Below are 20,329 nucleotides of genomic sequence, written 5' to 3'. Positions count from 1 at the left end.
TGTGCAATTCAGTACTTGTTGGTTGTTGTCTGAATATAAATCCTCTTTTCTTCATCTCCGCCGTTGAAGCAGAGAGCTATGCTGGATATGCATTGAAAGTGAATTATCAGGCTTATTTGGTTTGGGGTAGTAACAAGCAAGCTACTCCCCTATTTGTGAATGGCAAATCCTTTTTTCCCCACATTTCCTCTTGCTGTTGAAACATAGAGCAATGTTGGAGTCGCATTAACAGTGTGTATGTTTGTTGAATAAGGGTATTAATCACCAGGTAGTATCTGTCATTCCCACAAGCCACCCCCATGCCTCTTCACTTCATTCACATCCTCTAGACTTTATGGATCCGCAGTGTTTATCCCACGCCCCTTTGAAATCCTTCACAGTTTTAGTCTTCACCACTTCCTCCGGAAGGGCGTTCCAGACATCCCCCAACCTCTCTGTGAAGAAATACTTCCTGATATTGGTTCTGAGTCTTCCTTCCTGGAGTTTTAAATCATGACCCCTGGTTCTGCTGATCTTTCCAACGGAAAAGGTTTGTCGTTGACTTTGGAACAGTTTTTATTTAAGAAACAGAAGTCTCCAACTCCTCCAATCTATCCTCACATGACCCCACTCTTGTTTCTTATACTTGAAACCTGGAATGAATGTCTATAGTAATCAAGCAAGAGAAGAAATAGTATTTTTCACTAATCAAATCAAGTCCAAAGTAATAGCAGAAAGTTTAAAACCAGAGCAATTCTGACCTGAAGTCCAGCAATTACCATGGGTATCTCCATAGAGCTGGGTAAGGTTTCCCACTGGGTCAGCATTGAAACTGCAGCCTCCACTTTACTCCCATTAATACTACTAGCATTGAATTCCCCCCCCCCCCCCCATGCTCTACTGCCTCCATAATGACTCCCACAGAAACCAGCGTGCGGGTGCCCAAAGATGACAAAAAGGAGACACCAACCAAGAAGTATTGCTCTGAGACTGCTGGGGCTGGCACTGATGGCAATTGTGGGGCCATTTGACCTACAGAGCTCACCAATATGTTGGCTTCCAGCAGACAAGCTGCCCCAACACCAGTCAAGGCAGCCTCTGATGGTTGCATGGGTAACATCTGTAGAGGCTCTGTAAATCGATGTCTGACAGATCTGCAGCCTGGAAGAGCAGGAAGACTTTCACAACTCCCTTGCACTTCCCCATCAGAAATGCAAGGTAAAAAAAAAGGCACCCATAAGCAATAAAGGGAACCTGATTAGGAGCTCACACAGACTCTTCTGCCCACTAGACCATCATCTTAGGCTGGGTGTCTTGGACTTTAAATATGCACTTCTATGTTAGCGTTTGGCCTGGGCACATAACTTCTGCCACTATGCATCCTTTTATAGGTAGAGACTTCCTAGTCACAACAGTTAGCTTTACCCAATCTGCATCTTCTGATTTTTCAAAATGTTGTTTAAAGAATATATCTGAGATAGTAGATACATCGGAATTATCTGTAGCACCTGTTTTTACTCCACCAATTAGAATGTCCAGAACTGGACTCTTTCCAAAGGCCCTTTCTTTCGTGTGATCTCTCTCTCTCCTATGTGGCCTTGTTTTGCTGTATTCTACATTGGAATTAGATGTGTCTACAGCCCCAGTCATAGGGGTTTCTTCTCACACTGCTGTGGCAAGTAACTAGCATTATCACCAAATATACAAATTCCTTCCAGCTGTTGGATTCTCCTTTCTTCTGGCTCAGTTTCTCACTATGTGCCCCTGCCCATGACAGCATATCAGATCTCCTCTATCATTCCTTAATGGAGGATTCCACATTACTGCTGAAATGGTAGGCCTTCTAATATTATATCTTTCATTGTTTTTGTCTACAATTCAGAGAAAAATCTGGCATTTCTGTTATTGTTACATTGGAGTATTTGGTAGAGACCTTGCTGCTGATTATGTTTCTCTTGTTGCATGCCTGTAGTCATTTAACTTATATTAACATGTCCTACGATTGAATTAGGTTCACCTATGGCTTTAACATTTGTAGCTCTGATCACATCACCTCTGCTTCTGGTCAGCATGAAAGGGAGCTTATCTTTTCCAATATCTGTCATCTCATCTTTCTCAAATTAGATGGTTGCTACTTGAATCAAATTAGGGGATGATGGATCAGGATGATCCACTAGTCATCTTCATTTCTCTCCTTAATGTGGCATCTCTATGGTCTATAACAAATCTCTCCTTTAACATTGATTCTGGGTTCCCAAGTCACCTGGGGGTCCCTTGCAATGGCCCTAGACATTTTATCTTGCCTTCTTTATGCATATGTTCTTAGATCTTCAATTTCTTTTCTGTCATAAAACTATAGTTTCGTGTTCACTGGTACTTTATCGCCATAAATCATCCACAGAAGCACAAATCTTAAAAACATTCCTTTGCTACTCTGATAAAATATATTTGGCAATGTCTCTCACTTGCTCTCCTACGAGGTCCTTTACAAACTCTCATTGATCCTCTCCAGGTATTAAGTATAACGCTGCTCTGGTCCACTATCCATTCATCCATGGCCACATTCCCAAATGACTTTGGGACTCCCACAAAGTGTGATATCTTATTGTCCCTGGAGATAGTCCTTGGCCCCCATCTATCTGTATACCATTGCTCTGGTAATTCTTTGTTCCTCTTGTGCTTTTCACAATAGTAGTTCTCTCTCAAGCCTTGGCTGTGTCTAGTTTCTCTTGTATTGCTTGCATGATGACTCTCCACTCTGTTTTATCTCTTAAAAATTGTCCTGCAGAAGAGAATGAAGAAACTCTTTAAATCTTGAAAAAATAGGCCTTTTATTATGTAGTCAGAACACCTGTGTAACTGTATTCAGGATGAATCCTGTTTCATGATGCCAAACAGTATAAACAGGCCTAGGGTGTGGATCTCCCTCTCATTACAGTGACCAGTTATGATTATAAGACATTGTGTGTGAGAAGACCTTACTTACTGTTAGCTCTAGGTGTCTACATGTTGCCATTTCCTCTAATGGGTTTACAATTGGTGATGGTATCAACCTGTTAAAAGGTTCTCTTGGGGATTGGGATGAAGAATAGGGATATATTTTAGTAGTTTTAAATAACTTGACAATACAACCACACATAGCAAAATTAAAAAATTTATTTTCTTCTTTTCACCTGTAACAAAGATGCAAAGGTAGGCACCTCCTGCAAAGAGTGAAGAAATGGTCATGCAGGTTTGGAGACTCCCATTTACAATTATTACATTTCCTAGGGAAGCTTTTACATGACCACACACTTGTTTCTTCAAAGGTCTGCTTGCAATAGCTGTAAAGTCTGAAGTGGCTATTGCCAAAAAACAGCCTCCTGTAAGACAACCTTGGCAGCATACCTTTGTTTGCTAGCGGACAGATTTTAGATTTTTTTTTTTTTTAATATTCTGCTGTTTGCAGTTTTTTTCAGCACTTCAAAGTGGATTAAATTCAGGTACTGTAGGTATTTTTCCTATCCGCAGAGGGTTTACAATGTAAGTTTGTGCCTGGCAGGGCCATATGGTATGCCAGTATTGTCTGTGGCCTCATGTAAGCATGGATGTTAGTTTTTCAGTGGCAACATCTTAGCACTTTCTGCAAGCATTATGCAATATAGGCTAAATTCCAGCCATGCAGGCAGGCAAGCTGGGAGGTTATGCTTTAGGAAGGCTCTGTAGAGGTTAATAATTTTCTGCATTAATTAGGGACAAAACTATTTTTCAGCATTAAATGACCTTCGGCACCAATCAGCAGCTATATGTTTGTTTGGAGGAGAAATAACTTTAGACTAAAATTATGACAACTACATTACTGAGGCCTTTCAGTGCACAGAACTCAAAGATGGTATCAGAAGCTGCGCATGCTTTGTCAGACATTATAGAAGAGAATACAAAAACATATATTTACAGTTCTAGAAGACATATTAAGCAAGCTTCATTTGTTGTTTGATGAGGAGATTGGAGATGGGTTTGAACAACAGGCCATGCAAACAATTGACTTGGATCATCGAGTGGCCGCACAGGAAATTTTGAATGGAAATGTAGAAGTGCAAATAGAACCTTTGTGAAGAGAAAACATTTAATTAATGGACAGGAGTAGAAAATCAAGAAAAGCATGGGAGGAGGAACATATGCATTATCAGACTCCTCAAATCTGTTAAAGATACTGATCTTCTTTAATTAGTGCATATATGGCCTTTGGAAAACTTACATAACCAATCACAGTGGAGTGGGTACACAGGAGGGACTTTACAAGGAAAATTCAGTGCGACTAAGACTAGTCATTGCCCACATGCAGACAAAAGTGAAGACTTGGCAAGAATACAGAAAGAGATCCCTACACTATGAAGGTGCAACAAAAATGTAATTAACTAATGCTCAGCCATTTCTCATGAGTCTCTTGCATTTCCTCTATTAACCTACAATTTAGGCTGAGGTAGACATCTCAATGCCACAATGGAGATGATGTCTGCTATCATACTTCAGAGTTTGGACACCATCTTGGCCTGCTATTAACTATGTAATTATGATTGCATATTGGGAAGGCAATAATCTTTTGTACTCATTAGATAGCCTAGTTATGATTTGAGAATCATTTTTGTTCTTGCTAAAAGGAACAGATGTGGTATAGACTCCTCTTAAATGATCCCAACAATATTTTGCTCATATACTATAAATGGTGAAAGACAACTTAATTACCAAGTTGGCAACTTTTCTTTGTGATTGGAAGCTCTAGAGACATGAGAGACATAATAAATGGCCCCAAACTGTTTTACTTGGAGGGAGTGTCTTTGGATCAAGACAAAAATGGTGGAAGGCCCTCAACTTGGCATTCAGGATAAAAGGCATGTCAGATACAATAACCCTCATTCCCAGCCATTCGAAGACTCCAGTTAGTAATATACCCCTACCACTACAATGCCCTGAACCAGCACCTGCTGCATGGTAGCCAGCCTATTTAAAAAAAAACCCAACAAAGAAACCATCACCTTGCCATACATATCTCTGGCCCCATGTGGACTCCCATTCCCCATGGCAGAGCTGCCACAAAGGCATGGATTTGGCTATTAGCTAGATGCAGACAGCAAATCCCATGCTTCCACTGACTTAACCCCCACTAACCACTGTCGGTCCAGCTCTGAAGTCACTTGGATATTTGCCCTCTATCCTGAGTCAGGTTGGGGGCCACCACCATACTGACACCTTCCATCTTCTTGTACATGTTAGTTTTCCCTTGTGCCTCAGTAGGAATTTTGAATCACATGTTTCATTTTTGCCTCTTTCCCATCACCTCTTCACTTAGGAGTTCACTCCCTTTTTGGTCTAGGATCAGTCCACCCCCAGGTGAAAGGCCAACCAATGGAAAAGGTGCAGGCATCATACTGGCACACATTGCCTTTCTCCCCTGCGTATCACCAGCATTTGTCCCACCCAAAATTCTTCCCTAAGAACAAGCAAAAATCCCAACCCAGGTGTCCCTGCCTGTAGGAAAGTGCCTCTCCGTATCCCTCCCTCAATGCCACTGGATCTCAGCCTGTAGATCCTGCGTACACATTAGCAGTTAATCCCAGTTTATCAGCTGATCTCATCCCAATCAATTGGCCACCTCCCACATTCCCAACTGGGGCATCACTTAAGTGCGGCTTAATGGCATCCTGCACCCCTCCCAAGTATTGACTATTAGTTGGGCTTATTTACTTCAAAAGTCTGCTAGTCATTTCCCCCCCCCCCCCCCCCCCAACAGTGATAACCCTACTCCTAGATCTCTTTGTAAAATGAGGTCATTCCTTGCCAGCCAGGTGGCTACCTCAAGAAAAGCAAGTTTGCTTACTGTAGACTGTTTTCCGTAGATAGCAGGATGAATTAGCCATGCTGTCTGGGATGTCCTTCAGTGGCCCCGAGGCTATCACAGAGTTTTGCTCTGTGCGACTTCCCACACAATTGAGTGCCATCTTCTCCTCAGTCTATATCCCAGCAAAAACCCATTCAGAGTGGATGTTGCACTGATATCCAGGGAAGTGGGTGGGTCAGCATGGCCAATTCATCCTGCTATCTATAGAAAACACCATTTACTGTAAGCAAACTTGCCCCCACCCGATAGCAGGGCTAAATTAGCCATGCTGTCTGGGAGTCCCCAGCCACAGGGTTGAGTCTGGCATGCAGATGGATTTACAGCATCATCCTCTTCTATAATTGCTTCTGATTACTGCAAGCCCAACCTGCTCTTACTGTGGACAGCCCTGCCAGCTCTCTATTGCGCCAAATGGCCCAGAACTGCCGAACCCAATGCTGCATCTGAGGATGCTTGCTGATCTAGACAGTAATGAGATGTGAAAGTATGCAGTGAAGACTAAGTGGCTACTTTGCAAACTTCCTACAATGGTACCATGTGAAGATGCTCAATCGAGGTAGCCACTGCTTGGACCTATGCACCTTGGCCTTGTTAGGGAGCTGTGTCGAACGCTTGGAATAGCAAAGTTAGATACAGTGCCTTATCCAGCTCACGAGGGTTCTCTTCGCTACTGGAAGACCAGGAACATTAGACCTGAAAGAAATAGAGAACTCAAAATCCCATTTTCAGCATGTGACCTATTTGTTTTAGTAAGCCAGCACTCTTTAGCAGTCTAGCATATGCAGAAGGCATTTTCTATCATTGCTGTGCGGTTTTGGGAAAGTTATCGGCAACATAATGGTTTGGTTCACGTGGAATGCTGAAACTACCGTAGGCAGGAAGGAAGGATGAGTCCAGAGGGTCATGTTGTCGTGGTAGAACTGTAGATATGAAGGGTAGTGAACCAACACTTGCAATTCGCTAACTTGCCTAGTGGAAGTTAAAGCAAGTAGTAATACCACTTTCCAGGTCAAGTACTTCATGTGATAACTGTCCATTTGCTCGAATGGTGGGAACATGAGCTGTTCCAGTATGAGGTTTAGATCCAGGGAACCAGAGGTTTGGATACTGGAGGCTTAAGATGCAAAAGTCCCCTCATGCAGTGTGAGACCAGTGGGTTGTTTGAAACTGGGAGGCCGTTGTGTGAGTGATGATATGCTGCTATGGCACTGATGTGAACTCATACCGAAGCAGTTGCCAATCTCAACTGGTGAAGTGTGAGTAGATAATCCAGCAGGGTTTCCAAACAGGAAAAACAGGTCTACTCAGTGGATGCAACACCAAGTGAAATAATGGTGCTACTTGAGCTGGTAGATCTTCTGGGTGGAACACTCGTGAGAGTATATCAGGAAAGTTTGGCACTTGATGACACACGGAGATGGTTCAGTATTGTCCTTTCAATCTCCAGGCCGTGAGGTAAAGTGAGGAGTGCATGCAGTGCAGCAGTGTCCCCCCATTTTGAGACAACAGATCCCCCTCCTCCCTCACTGGTATAGGGGGAGCTCTGGACAGTCAAACCAGATAAGCATACCAGGGATGTCTCAGGCACACTGGGGCTATGAGGATTAGGTCAGCGATATTCATGATGCATTTCGGTACGAAACAGGAGCAGAACTGGAGGATAAGCATACAGGAGGCTTTCTGTCCATGGGTTTAGGAAGGCATCCTGTGCAAATCTCTCTGGACTCAGAAACACTGAGCAGAACTGGCAGACTTCCCTGTTGATCAATGTTGCAAAGAAGTCCATACTTGTAGTACCCCAATGGGCAAAGAGAGTGTCCGCTACCTTCTGGTTTAGCGACTACTTGTGCGGATGGAATATTCTGCTGAGATGGTCTGCTTTGGAGTTTACTATTCTGAGAAGTTAGGTGGCCTGAAACCAGATGGCCTGTTTTTCCATCCATTCTAAGAATCTGAATCGCTTTCCTGCAAAGTGTCCAGGAACCTGACCCTGCTTCTTTATGTAGAACATAGCCACTTGGTTGTCTGTGTGTACCATGATGTGTTTGTCCCAGACCTGGTGAACAAAGATGAGGAGGGCATTTCAAATCACCTGCATTCCAGTAGATTTGTTGAGCGTGCTCCCAGGCCAACTACAAATCTTGCATTTGAAGGTGGTTGACATGGCTCCCCACCCCCCTCTTTGAAGTGTCTGGTGAGAATTAGCTCATGTGGTGGGCTTTGAAACAGGGCTCACTCTAAGTGTTGTTGGAGACAGCCACCCAGCTATGTCTCTCCTCATGGCCTGGGTGAGGAGTACTTTGTCTGACAATGGTTGAAGGAAGTAACTGTGTCCACTGAACCTTCAGGCCCCATTGCAGAGTGTGAGGCACTATGAATATTGCTGCAGCCATTTGGCCCAGGAGGGTCAAGATGTTCTATGTCAAACGCATCTTTTGCGCAAGTTTCTGTTATAATGTAAAACGATGTGATATCTTTGATGAACTTCGGTATATAAAAACCAATAAATAAATGAAATGTGGTGAGCTAAGGGTTATGTACAGGCCCACAATTGCTTTGCCAGGTCACACAGGATCAACACTCTGTATTTGGGCAGGAAAGCCCTCTCTTTTACTGTGTTTCTTTGCTCTGACAAACTGCAGGACTTGAGTCAGCTGGAGACTGGACTTTTCCTAGTTGATGAAGCCCAGAGCCTACAAGCAATTGATCATGTCCCTCACGTGCAACCTGAGGGTCGGTTTGTCTGAAGCTATGAGCAGCCAATCATCCATGTAGGGGAATAGATGAACCCAGTTTCGTCAGAAGTGGGCCACTGTCACCACTAGGCATTTGGTGAAGACTCTCAGGACAGAGGCTAGACCAAAGAAGAGTACTTTGTATTGGCAGTGCTGTCCATTAGACTGGAAGCACAGTTACTGCCAGAAGGAGCAGTGTATCAGAATGTGAGATTAGGCATAATTTGAGGTCAAGTGAGCACATATAATTGTTGGGTTGTAGAAAGGGAAGAATCAACTTTGGGGATGTCATCTTGAATTTCTCTGTCAAACAATTTAAGAGTAAGGATAAAAAACAAAATAGATGCCTCAGTCTAATTCCAATATTTATTAAAAGAGAGATGTGTTCAGAGGATGCCCGACTCAGGCCGAGTTTCGCAGCTTGTTAGCCGCTGCCTCAGGGGCTTGAACACTTCAGATCCAAATTGAAACTCTGTTAAATTAGTCTCATCAAAGGTACAGCAAATGTAAGACCAGCATTCTGGGTAGTGTACCGCACTCAATCTAGCATTCAGTCAAAAGCTTTTGACTGAATGCTAGATTGAGTGCGGTACGCTACCCAGAATTCTGTAGGCAGAGCTTTTTCTTGCCCTTCTCCTCTGAGATTTTTCCTTCACTGAGACTACACCAGCACTGTGGTCATATGTTATCCTGGGCCACACCATCTGATGCACCGCTCTGCAGTGGATCCTGGAGAGGAAGAGCACGGTGGTGGCATACACTGTTCAGCTCTTGGTAGCCCCTTTACCCTGTGGTCCCAGAGAGGAGGCTCTTCTGTTTTTCTGGGCAGTCCAGCTTCAGCCTAGGGGAAGAGTATAATGAAAGGTACTACAACAGCGTGGCTTAGGAGCAGTTCCCTCTCCTTGAGGCATGCGATGTTTAGGGCATGCTATCTCTCGGCCCAGGATAACATATGACCACAGTCACGGCCTGCCAACGGGTCATGCTCAGGCCCCAGACATAAGTTATGTCTGGTGATAGACATCAACTTACCTCACTGGCAGTACTTAAAAAGCCAGGTGGTTTGGGGGCCATGTGAAAAGTGCTGGTGTAGTCTCAGTGAAGGAAAAAACTCAGAGGAGAAGTGCAAGAAAAAGCTCCACCTACAGATTGCAGCACGGAAGAAAGACTGAGGAGGAGAAGGCGCTCGATTGCACAGGAAGATACACTCAGCTGCACAAAGCAAAGCTCTGCCTCAGAGGCAGACTGAGGATGTCCCAAACAGCATGGCTAATTCAGGCCAAAAAAAACCCCACACGTCTTTTAACTTCCACAATTTCTCAAGAGCAGTGGCTTCAGCACTTGATTAATAGAATCCCAAGTACTTCCCAACCTTGTACCTCTCCTACACCTTCCCCAAGCTTGGTTAAGGATCCATTGCAGAGTGCTCCTCCAGCCTATAGCTGGTACTGGATGCTCCTTGGACTCTTCCATCCACCCTGCTCTGTTTTACATGGCCCCCGGCAGCCATCTTGTTTGCTGCAGAAGATATTTATACTGAAGCATTCTCAGTCAGTTGCTAGAACTTGGTCCTATCTTTTGGTCCCCATACTTCGGTTCTATTCCTGTATTCACAAGACTTCATCTTCTACATTCAGTACTCCAGCCTGGATGTGTGGTTTGTTCTTGTTCCTTGCCCTTCTCCAGGCATCTCACTCCTTGCTCTTGCCAAGGGCTATCTGCTCTTCTCACACCTTGTTAGCCACCAGCACGCTTTTTTTTAGTCAGCCTTTTAATTGATATTTTGCTTTTCAGTACTTCAATGCAGACTACATTCAGGTACTGCAGGCTGTTTCGCTATAGCCAGAGGGTTTACAATCTAAATTCATACCCGAGACATAGGGTAAAGTGACTTGTCCAAGGTCATAAGGAGTGAGATATGAACCCCGATTTCCCTGGTTCATAACCTGCTGCTTTAACCGCTAGGCTTCTCCTCCACTCCACTGCAGAGGGAAGATGGCTGGCTTAGGAGGAAGTCCCTCTACCATCAGTGGCCTGGATTCAATGCTTATAGCACTAGGCTGCTAGTTTCTGGGTCAACTCATGGATGACAACCTGCACTGATTACTGTTCCAAGCTTGGTCCCCACCCACAGGTCCCTGCCCTGTGAAGCCTCAGTAATGATAGGGGACGCACCTGCAGTTCCTGTCTAGGAAGCAACATTAGCAGCTGGTATCCCTCCCCAAATATTAATAGCACTTACCTCCTTGCCCTAACTCCCTGCATGGCCACAGGCTTCTGTTGCATTCTAGCTGCAAGTACCACCCCATGACCCTAGGGGGGCAATGCCAGCCATGCTTTCAGCATGGTTGGGAATGTAGTGGAACCTGGTTTGAGGAATTAAAGCCACAACGTGTGGTTGGAAGAGGAGGATCATTCTCTGGAGCTACATGATCAAAGCTCTGCTGCCTATTACTAATTTCTATAGTGCTACTAGAGATATAGAGCACCGTACAAATATACACAAGGCAGTCCTTGCTCTGGACAGCTTACAAGCTATTAATGACAGACAAACAGGACAAATAAAATAAACTCCTCCAGTCTCTTATTAGGGAAAATGGTTAGAAACAAGAGGATGATCAGGAGAACTAGAGCCCAATATTCAAAAGCAGCCTCAAAATGGTGGGTTTTTAAGATGGGATTTGATTGAGGCCAGAAAGGAACATAACGCACAGGATGCCTATTTCAGGCATACAGCATAGCAAGATAGAAAGCATGAAGTCTGGAGAAGGGCATAATTAAGGATGACTTCCAAGAAGAGCAGAGTGGACAGGGCGAGGTGTAGGCATTACACAATGCATGCATTTGTAGACAAAAGAAGCTTGAACTATATGGAGGAGCAGATAGGATGGCAGATGTAGTAACAATGATGGAAGATAAGTTGTGCAGTCAAATTTTGACTAGAAACATGACAGATAAAGGCTATGCAGCCCATTGAGTTTGCCCAGCCACACAACTCAGGGTTGGACAAGTTCCTGAAGGAAAAGTCCATAAACAGTTGTTAGCGAGGTATACTCGTGAAAGCTATCACTTACCCTTGGAAGCGAAATCAACTATTTAGGATCTGCTAGGTATTTGTGACCTGGACTGGCTACTCATGAGACAGGATGCTAGGCTTGACGGACCTTGGGCCAACCCAGTATGGCACATCTTTTGTAGCTCTATGACCCTTACCATTCCCTCAGTGAGCCCTTGTGCTTGGCCCATGCTCTCCTGAATTGATTCTACCACTAGGAAGCTGTTCCATACACCCACCACCCTCTCTGTAAAGAAATATTGTATTAGATTACTCCCTCAGTCTATCCCCTGACCATGCAGTGATACCTAGTCTATCATATCTTCCCTATCCTGCCTTTCCTCTACGGTATATATATATTTAGATCTCTTAACTTTGTCCCCATATGCTTTACAATAAAGACCACGGACCATTTTAATAGCCACCCTCTAGACCAGTGCATTATAACCTACCAGGGTGGCACCAAGCAGTGGCAGGTGTTTTGCATGCTGTCCCACCTCTCATTGCGCCTCTCCCCTTCCTCCACCAAGCAAGTGGCAGGCAGACTGACATTCTTCCACTGCTGTCATTGCCACCCAGGTTATCAGAACATTCAAACCTGGTCAGATGGGAACAGAAGCAGTTTCCGTTGAAGCCAGCAACTGTACCATGGCCTCTTCTTCTTCCCATTCCCACAGCCTGGAAGAGGAAGTGCTGTGTAGCAGGGCCCATGCTACACTGAAAAGTAGCAGCAGAATCAGCCCCAAGCAGCAGCACAGGACTGGAGCAAAATCAGAAGTAGCTGGCAAGCAGCAAGGGAGACAGCAGCAATAGGAGGCTATTGCAGCTACCATTTGTGCTCTGGGGGAGGGAGCAGGAGTGAGAGAAAGCATGCAGGTAACTGAAAGTATTGTGTGATAGAGAGGTGACTAGTGTGAGTGTGTGAGGGAGAGAATGATCAGGGAGATGACTGGTGTGAGACACACAAACTGGTCCGTGTTTGAGAGACAGGAGACTGGGTGTGGTCCCTAAGGAAGAGGACCACGTCGACAGCTTCAGTAGCTAATGGCCTACAACATAAAGGAGTAGGAGAACCACCGGAGGAGGCAAGTTGGCTTTTTAAGTTCATTTTTCTTGATTTGGCTACCATGTGATGTGTCTGCCTGTTTTGAAATTTTAATAATGTGGGGAGAATTTTTAATAAGTTTTTAATTTAGATATTGTTCTCTTCATCAGCTGTTTTGAAACATTAATATAGTTTTACAATTATTTCTGTGTGATAATAGGAGTTTGTGTTGCTGTTATTGAGATAACACTAGAATATATCTTTTGTATGGTGAGTTATACAGGGAATGTTCTAGTTCTGCTTTACACCCATTGCTGATGGTTAGGGACAGGGTATTCCTGTGAATGCAAAGTATATATTTATATGTAGCTTTATGACTGTCATGTGTTCAAGTATGTCACATGTGAGAACCCTCTCGCAGAGGTGTCCTGACAAAAAAAAAAGTTGAGAAATACTGCTCTAGACCATCTGTTTGGTGTCCAGCATTGCACACAGTATTCCAAATATTGTGCCATAAGGGCTTTACATAGAGACAGTATCTTTTTTTCTGATTTAGTAGAGAAAGAGGAATCAGTGAGAAAGCTCTTGAGGAGCAGGTTGCAATGAAAGTGTAGATAAGGAATTTGGTAGTGGGTGTTGAAAAAGAATAAAGGATGGATTTTTCAGATATTAGATAGAGCAAAAAGTGACACGGTTTAGCAATATTTTGGATTTATTATGGAGAAAAGACATCAGATGATCCCAAGGTTACAGGCGAAGGGGACCAGCTACTGCTAATAATATCCACAAAAATAGAGAAAGGGAGACTGACTGCTCCCTCCATTTTGATTAGTGCTTCTACAGTTTAAAAATGTTAGTGGACAATAAGTTGCAAGTAGCTATAGTTGGGAGGGTATTAAGAGAGAACTCTGAACCAATAGGAAGGAGATATTGAAAGGAAACATGGACTGGTCCAGGGGAAAATCACAGCACAGGAAGCTAGGGAAGGGTAGAGGAAAGGAAGCACATGAATTAAAAAAAAAAAGGCAATAGCAGAGTAGGAATATAAAACTGCAGAGAAGAATTTCCTGAACAAAGGTCAGGTGAGATTGCAACCCCCACCCCACAAAAGGGAAAAAGTCATTTTAAATAAATATCAAGGCCTACCTCACTGTTACAGCTTCAATCCCAAAGGCTCTAGAACAGGGGTGGCCAACTCCAGTCCTTGAGCATCACAAATAGGCCTAGTTTTCAGGCTATCCACAATGACTATGCATGAGATGAGTCTGCATACAGTACAGGCAGCCTGAAAACCAGCATGGCTGTAGTGTGAGGACTGGAGTTGGCCACCCCTGCTGTAAAATAAACATAAGGAAAAAAAAGATTCTCTCCAACTCTGAAGACCTATTATGTTTGCACAGGGAAGGAGACATTCAATTTACAAAAAGCCCAAATCTAAAGAGAAAGACCAAAAAGGGTCAACTAGGAAAACAAGATAACTTATAAAAATAAGAAAGAAGCAAAAACCCCAGAACTCTGCAGGCTTTGGCTTGGGGGGAGGAGGTAATGGACAGCCTTCTTTTGTTATTGCAAGCCTGTTTCCCCTTTTGAAAACACAAACACACCACACCCCAAGTTAGTGGCCTGGAGTAACCGTAGTAGACAGCCGCTTCTCTCAGTCCAAGGACCACATTTATGCCAGCAGCAGCTGCTCTCTCTTTGGCAGACCAGAGTAAGCTAAGCTGCAGACTCCCCTCCAGCGCACACAGCAATTTGCCAAATTTTGACTTCCACCCCCTTAGACCCCTGGGAAAGAGTTGAGCAATTGCCCAGGCTTTTTTTTAATCTTATTATTGGAGGGTCCTTGCCACTTCCCATTTTCGGTACAGAAAGTCTTCTTTCATCCCCATACCCCTGCAAGCAAACTGAAATTTCACTTTCCTTTTGGAATAGTTTAAGTTTTCAGCAAGATACAAATTCTACAAGACTACATCAACATAGCTCACAGATTTCAGAGAAATTCCAGTCAGGGGCAGGCAATTCCAAGCCTTGAGTACTGCAAATATGGCTACAATACAGTCAGCGTTTTAAGATATCCACAATGAATATGCACCACCTCCACCACATGCAAATACATCTCATGCATATTCAATATGAACCCCCTGAAAGCCTTACCAACTGCTACCACTTGAGGACCAGAGTTTCCTACCCTTCTTCCACTGCACACAGTTCTTAATCAATTGATTTACAGACAAATAGCAACACATGGAGATTCACTGGCTCTCAGTAGAAAGCAGGATAACATTTAAAAACTGCTGTGTCTTCAAATGCTTGAATAAATCCTCTCTCCCCCCCCCCCCTTACAGACATTCAAGGGAACTCTGGTCTGCCGAAATGGCTCTTTCCTCTCCTCTGCTGACTGCCTCCAGATTGTCCTGCACAAGACGCCACACTTTTAGCTATTACAACAAGAATTTGGAACAAAGTCCCACTATCCCTGCACCAGGAGCCATGCTACGTTAAGTTCAGGGTTGGTTTTTCAGTCAAGTCTTCTCTTAAGACCCAACATCCCTGAACACCCAACCAGGGCCTGTGCTATACACTACAGGGTCTTTATTTCCTATGCTGGATTCCAGTGCTACATTAAATTGCAAATTCCAATTTGATTATAAAGCCTCTTCATTTAAATCTATTGTAATCCACTTTGAGACCAATTTCGGGAAGAGGCAGAATAGCAAATGCTCATTTAAAAAAAATGGCCAACCCTAATCCTCAAGAGCCATAAAAACTTTTTCAGGACATCCTCAATGAATATGCATACAATGGAGACCGTGCATACAAATCTGGCTCAAATATTCGTTATAGATATCATGAAAACCAGGCCTGTTTGTGGTACTTGAGGACCAAAGTCTACCAGCCCTATTCTAAATTAAAATTGGGGAAATTGTATCGCTTGTTTAGGGCAGCTGAATTTTTTTTTTTTTTTGGCAGGGGAGAGTCTTATGGAAGATTGTTAATTTCTAAAGCATAACCCAAAGTACTGCACAACTGGTAGGCTACTCCAGTCCTGGTGTGCCATAAACAGGGCTGATTTTCAGGACATTCACAATGAATAAGCATGGCATATCTGCACACAATGGAGGCAGCGCATGCAGATAAGTATATGCATTGTAGAGATCCTGAAAACCAGACCTGCTTGTGGTACTCCAGGACCAGCAGTGCATTACATTACCCAAAGATCCTGGCATTTTCATTATTCAATACCCCCACCCACCTGGGCTGACAATGGACAGGAAAGTATTGAACCATATACAGTGGTTGCAGGGTGCTGAAAACTATAGAATGCACGATCATACAGGCAGCTGATTTTTAGTTGAAGAATTAGCTATTTGATCCAGTCTTCAAGGCAAGACCAACAAAGGTGGATATACCTGCTTGAGGTTTCCACAGCTTAAGTTAATACTTTTCTTCAACACCCCTGCCTAGGAGCACCTAATGTCGCTTGGCACAGTTTAATAGATGGAACCAAAACCAAATTCCTACAAAACCAGAAACCATGGGGGGGGGTGGAATTGGGCACAGATATACCAGGAGGTCCCAGCCAGAGCAGCCCTACAGCACATCAGCTGTTGCCCCACCCCTTGGGGAGGGGGCAGCATGATTGCCTTTTTGCCCCCTATCATCCATGGGAGAGGGTTTGCCCTTTCCAATCAGGGCAGGGGCTGGAGTGCTGCTAATATCAATATCACAGAGAAGCACGATGTGATGCACTGCCCATACCAACTCTTGTACCAGGGAACTGGGGACCGACTGCTTCAAGTGAGGCCTGAGAAGGCTGACGTTTTGGTGTGGGCTTGGCTGCATCTGCGGTGCACTCACACCTCTGTCCTTGTCCTGAAGAGAGCCCACAGTAAGTTCCTTTGGTGTAGTCCCTCTCCTGGCCCCACCCATACTCATCCAAGCCACAGTATGACTGGGGGCAGCTAGGATCACACCCTTCTTGATAGTATCCTACCCAAATTAGCAGCTGCTAAAGATGATACCTCAGCAGAAGCTGGGTTAAGGCAAACAGGAAGGCAGGAGGACTCTTGCAGCTGTAGGCTGGTGCCTCTTGTGAAGTGGTGACCTGCCTCACCAGCACGAGCCAAAGGCAGAAAACACTGAGAAGCAGCAGCCAGGGCTTGCAGTGTCCCTCTGTTGTCTTCAGTTTCAGTGACCCAAAGCTGGTTCATGACAATTTTAGATGGAAGAGAGCTGCATTTAAAAGGTAAATACAGACTTCACAAAAGAACAAGTACTTACATGGGGGAGGAAGGGGTATGTGACTAAAAGGCAGAATAAGTTAAAGCAAGGGCAAAAGAAACCATTTGGATTTGGTACTCTTTTTTTTAAATAAGGAATTCACCCAAAGGAGGGTACAACATATAGGCACCCTGATCAAATTGTATGTTTCAGTGAATTGCTGAATGATCAGAAGCCAATAATCTCTACATGATACAAAAATTAAAGATTTGAAATAGAGCCAGTAAAGTGCAAACAGACATAATAAATCTACCTTATTGTATATTGAGATAGAGATTAGCTTTGAATTGATGACACCATTAGACCATCCTACATGGACATGCTGGGCTACGTAAATGAATTGCTACTTGCTGCAGTCCGATTATAATCAGTCTACGTGCAGTATGTGACATCCCAAAAACAAAGTGCAAAGTTACCTATCTTCATTGAAAACCAGCTTCACTCCAAATGCGTACTCATGTGTGATCTCCCTATTAAATCCTGGCTCAGCACTATATTTTGAATATTTCTCTACCCCAGGGAAATGCTTCAGCTCTTACGTCTGTGTGAATCTGGTTTTCAGTGACTATATACTACTTGTATTTTTGGGACCTTTGAACACAGACTGCTGATTATAACACAGGACAGCAGCAAGTATCTGATGTATGTAGCCCAGCGCTTGCATGTACGAGGTCTACAGAATAAATCTACCTTATTAATTTGAGACCAAAGTTAAAAATGACATCTTTCTGCAATGTTTAATGCAAAAGTTTTGCTGATTTAAGCACAATGAAAATAGAGTGACTATGGCATATGCAAATGTTGACACCCTTCCCACTGAATACTTTAACAAAAAAAAAAAAAAAAAAGCCCAAAATATTGAATGAAGACCTAACCAGTCAGGCGAAGGCAGTTGCCTAGTCGAATACTAGGACCATTTTAAAATTTTCACTGGGTAGTGTCTAAATGGGATAGTTTTGCACATACCTTGATATAAATGAGGTTCATTCCTAAGCCAAGGGCTGTTGAGAACAGTTTCAAATTTATCAGACCTACTACTAAATGCTCTTTTTAATGCTTCCAATGTGCTAGAGAGCCTCCTTCTGGAGTTTTTAGGATGCAATATGTTTAGACAACATAATTTCAGGTTGTCACTGTTCTGTCTACTTTCAGCAGCCATGGGCTTTCCTAAGTAGCTGTTTAAGCATTTAGAAATGAATAGTTCACTCTTAAAGTAGATATAAGGCTATAAAAAGATACACTAAATGCTTCCAGCTAGCAATTTCAACTAGCAGAAACAAAAGTTAAAATGAACTGTTGAAGTCAAGGCAAGATCTGGGAGACCAAGATAAATCTCCCAATAGAACCATCCAGATCTGCAAAGCAGAACACTTGGATCACTGCAAGTGACCTGCTGAACAATTTAGCTGACACTACAGTAGATTTTCACTGAATAGCACTGTATTAGAGAGTTGAAGGAAACTTTCTATGACCTCATCACAAAAAGCATCTACTAAAAAATGAACACAAAACCTTATAAGACAAACTTTTTGGAACATGCTTTGGAATGATGAAACTAAAACTGAACAGTTTTGCCACAACCACGTATAGAGATCTCAATGGATCTTTGCCAGAAGGAATGTCACAACCAGTAATGAGAGGCAACGGAGAAGACAGTGTGGGTTTGTAGTTCACTCATGTGGGTTGTGGAACATGGTGAACTTCCATGTTATAGAAACTTAACCACCATGATGAAGTGTTGAATCTTGAGTTGATACCCATCTGGTTTAGGGAATCTTGGAAACTCAGATGAATTAACATGGGAAGATTTAAATCTTAAGAGACTGTTCTTAGGTGTGGTTCCTGGGACTGTATCATCAGGCCAGGGATCACAATACATCTGGAGAAAACAGGTGAAGCATTTGAAGAAAACCACACCTTTCCAGCCTTTAAGCATGGAGGTGGATCTATTATGCTTTGGAGTTGTGTTACAGCCAGTGGCACAAGAGGTATTGTGCAGCTGGAAGGAAGAATGGATTATATAGCAAATTAAGCTAAAAAAAAAGTTTAGTTTCAGCAAGGCACCAATCTAAAACATACCTTAGAGCCAACCATGAAGTACTTATAGAAAAGAAATATAAAAGTTTTAGAATGGCCTTCACATTCATATTGAAATTTGGTGGGGAGATCTTAAATATGCAATGCAAACTAAGAATATTTCTGAGCTAGAAGAATTCTCCAGGGAAGAGTGGGAAAAATAATTCCAAAAGCAAGAACAGAAGAACTTTTAGCTGGCTGCAGAAAACATTTGGAAGCAGCAATTTCTCCTAAAGGAAACAGTAAAAAATATTGCCAGGAAATGGTATCAATATTTTTTCACATGGTATATTCACTTCTATTTTCAATCTGTCAAAATCAGTAAATAGTTTTGCACTAACAATTGCATAAAGATGTTATGTTTGAAAACAGGTTGTGTCAGCATCTGTTCACTCAGAAGTTTATTGAAACATACAACTTAATCAGGTGTACTTAAACTTTAACACAATTTTATTAAAAAAAGCAACAAAGGCAAGTGCAGGGGAAAAACCAACAATCAGGAGAAAAGCAAGTACTTTGGGAAGAAGGGCAACACCAGAGGCAAAGTTAAAGCTAAGGCAAAGGAAAAAAGGAATTAAAAGTAAGGCCAGGGAAAAAATAAACTTAGAAAAAGTAAGGGGAAGAGGGTTTGATACACTCGAAGGGAAAACAACAAACCGTAAAGGGAGAAGAGTAACAACAGCATAGCAGATTAAAGCAAGGGAAAAATCAAAATAGAGTAAAGTGAGAGGAGAAAATCCCCACAGTAGATAGAAATGTGTTATCAGGGCAAGAATGCCTCTCTGTAGAGAGGGACAAGCAAGTCCAGCTTCCTGGCAACTAATTTAATTGAAAGAAAAAAAAATGAAGTCTTGCCTGCGATTAAAGGTAAAGAAGGGAAAGGGCCCTTCCTTCTTTTACTATTGGAAGGGTAGGTTTTAAGGAGGAAAATACCATACAAAACGGGATAAAATACGCAACCCAGATTACCTTTACCAATGGCCTAGAGTAGCAGCAGGCAACTACAGAGCCCTTTACTTTCCATTCCTCCTGGGGGGGGGGGGGGAACCTCAAGCAGACAGCAAGGGTAAAAGGCAAGACAATGCAAGGACCAAAGTAGTGCCAGCAGCAACAGCCATCGCTCTGGCAATCCAGAGTAAGATAACTGCAGGCGTCCCTCCTTCTCCTGGAGCAGGAGCTGCTCACTGCTTTCTCCATAGCCCACAAGCTTCCATCCCCAGGACGTCAGACTACTCTAAACCGCGCTCATAACACTACCTGCCTGACTACGGCAACCCAAC

General features: G+C 43.2%; 1 long non-coding RNA gene across 1 annotated transcript; it reads right to left on the bottom strand.

The window, feature by feature from the left end:
- Window positions 1-886: 886 nt before the first annotated feature.
- On the bottom strand, window positions 887-20,287 carry LOC115095791. Its single transcript, XR_003857870.1, has 3 exons — window positions 20,019-20,287; window positions 3,914-4,065; window positions 887-2,761 (listed from the first exon to the last, which is right to left on the bottom strand). It is a non-coding gene; the product is annotated as an uncharacterized LOC115095791 (long non-coding RNA).
- Window positions 20,288-20,329: the final 42 nt, after the last annotated feature.

The sequence above is a fragment of the Rhinatrema bivittatum genome, chromosome 7, assembly GCF_901001135.1.
Source record: "Rhinatrema bivittatum chromosome 7, aRhiBiv1.1, whole genome shotgun sequence".
Classification (NCBI taxonomy): Eukaryota; Metazoa; Chordata; class Amphibia; order Gymnophiona; family Rhinatrematidae; genus Rhinatrema; species Rhinatrema bivittatum.
The sequence above is the reverse complement of the archived record's forward strand: the minus strand, read 5'-3'. Positions and strand labels throughout refer to the sequence as shown.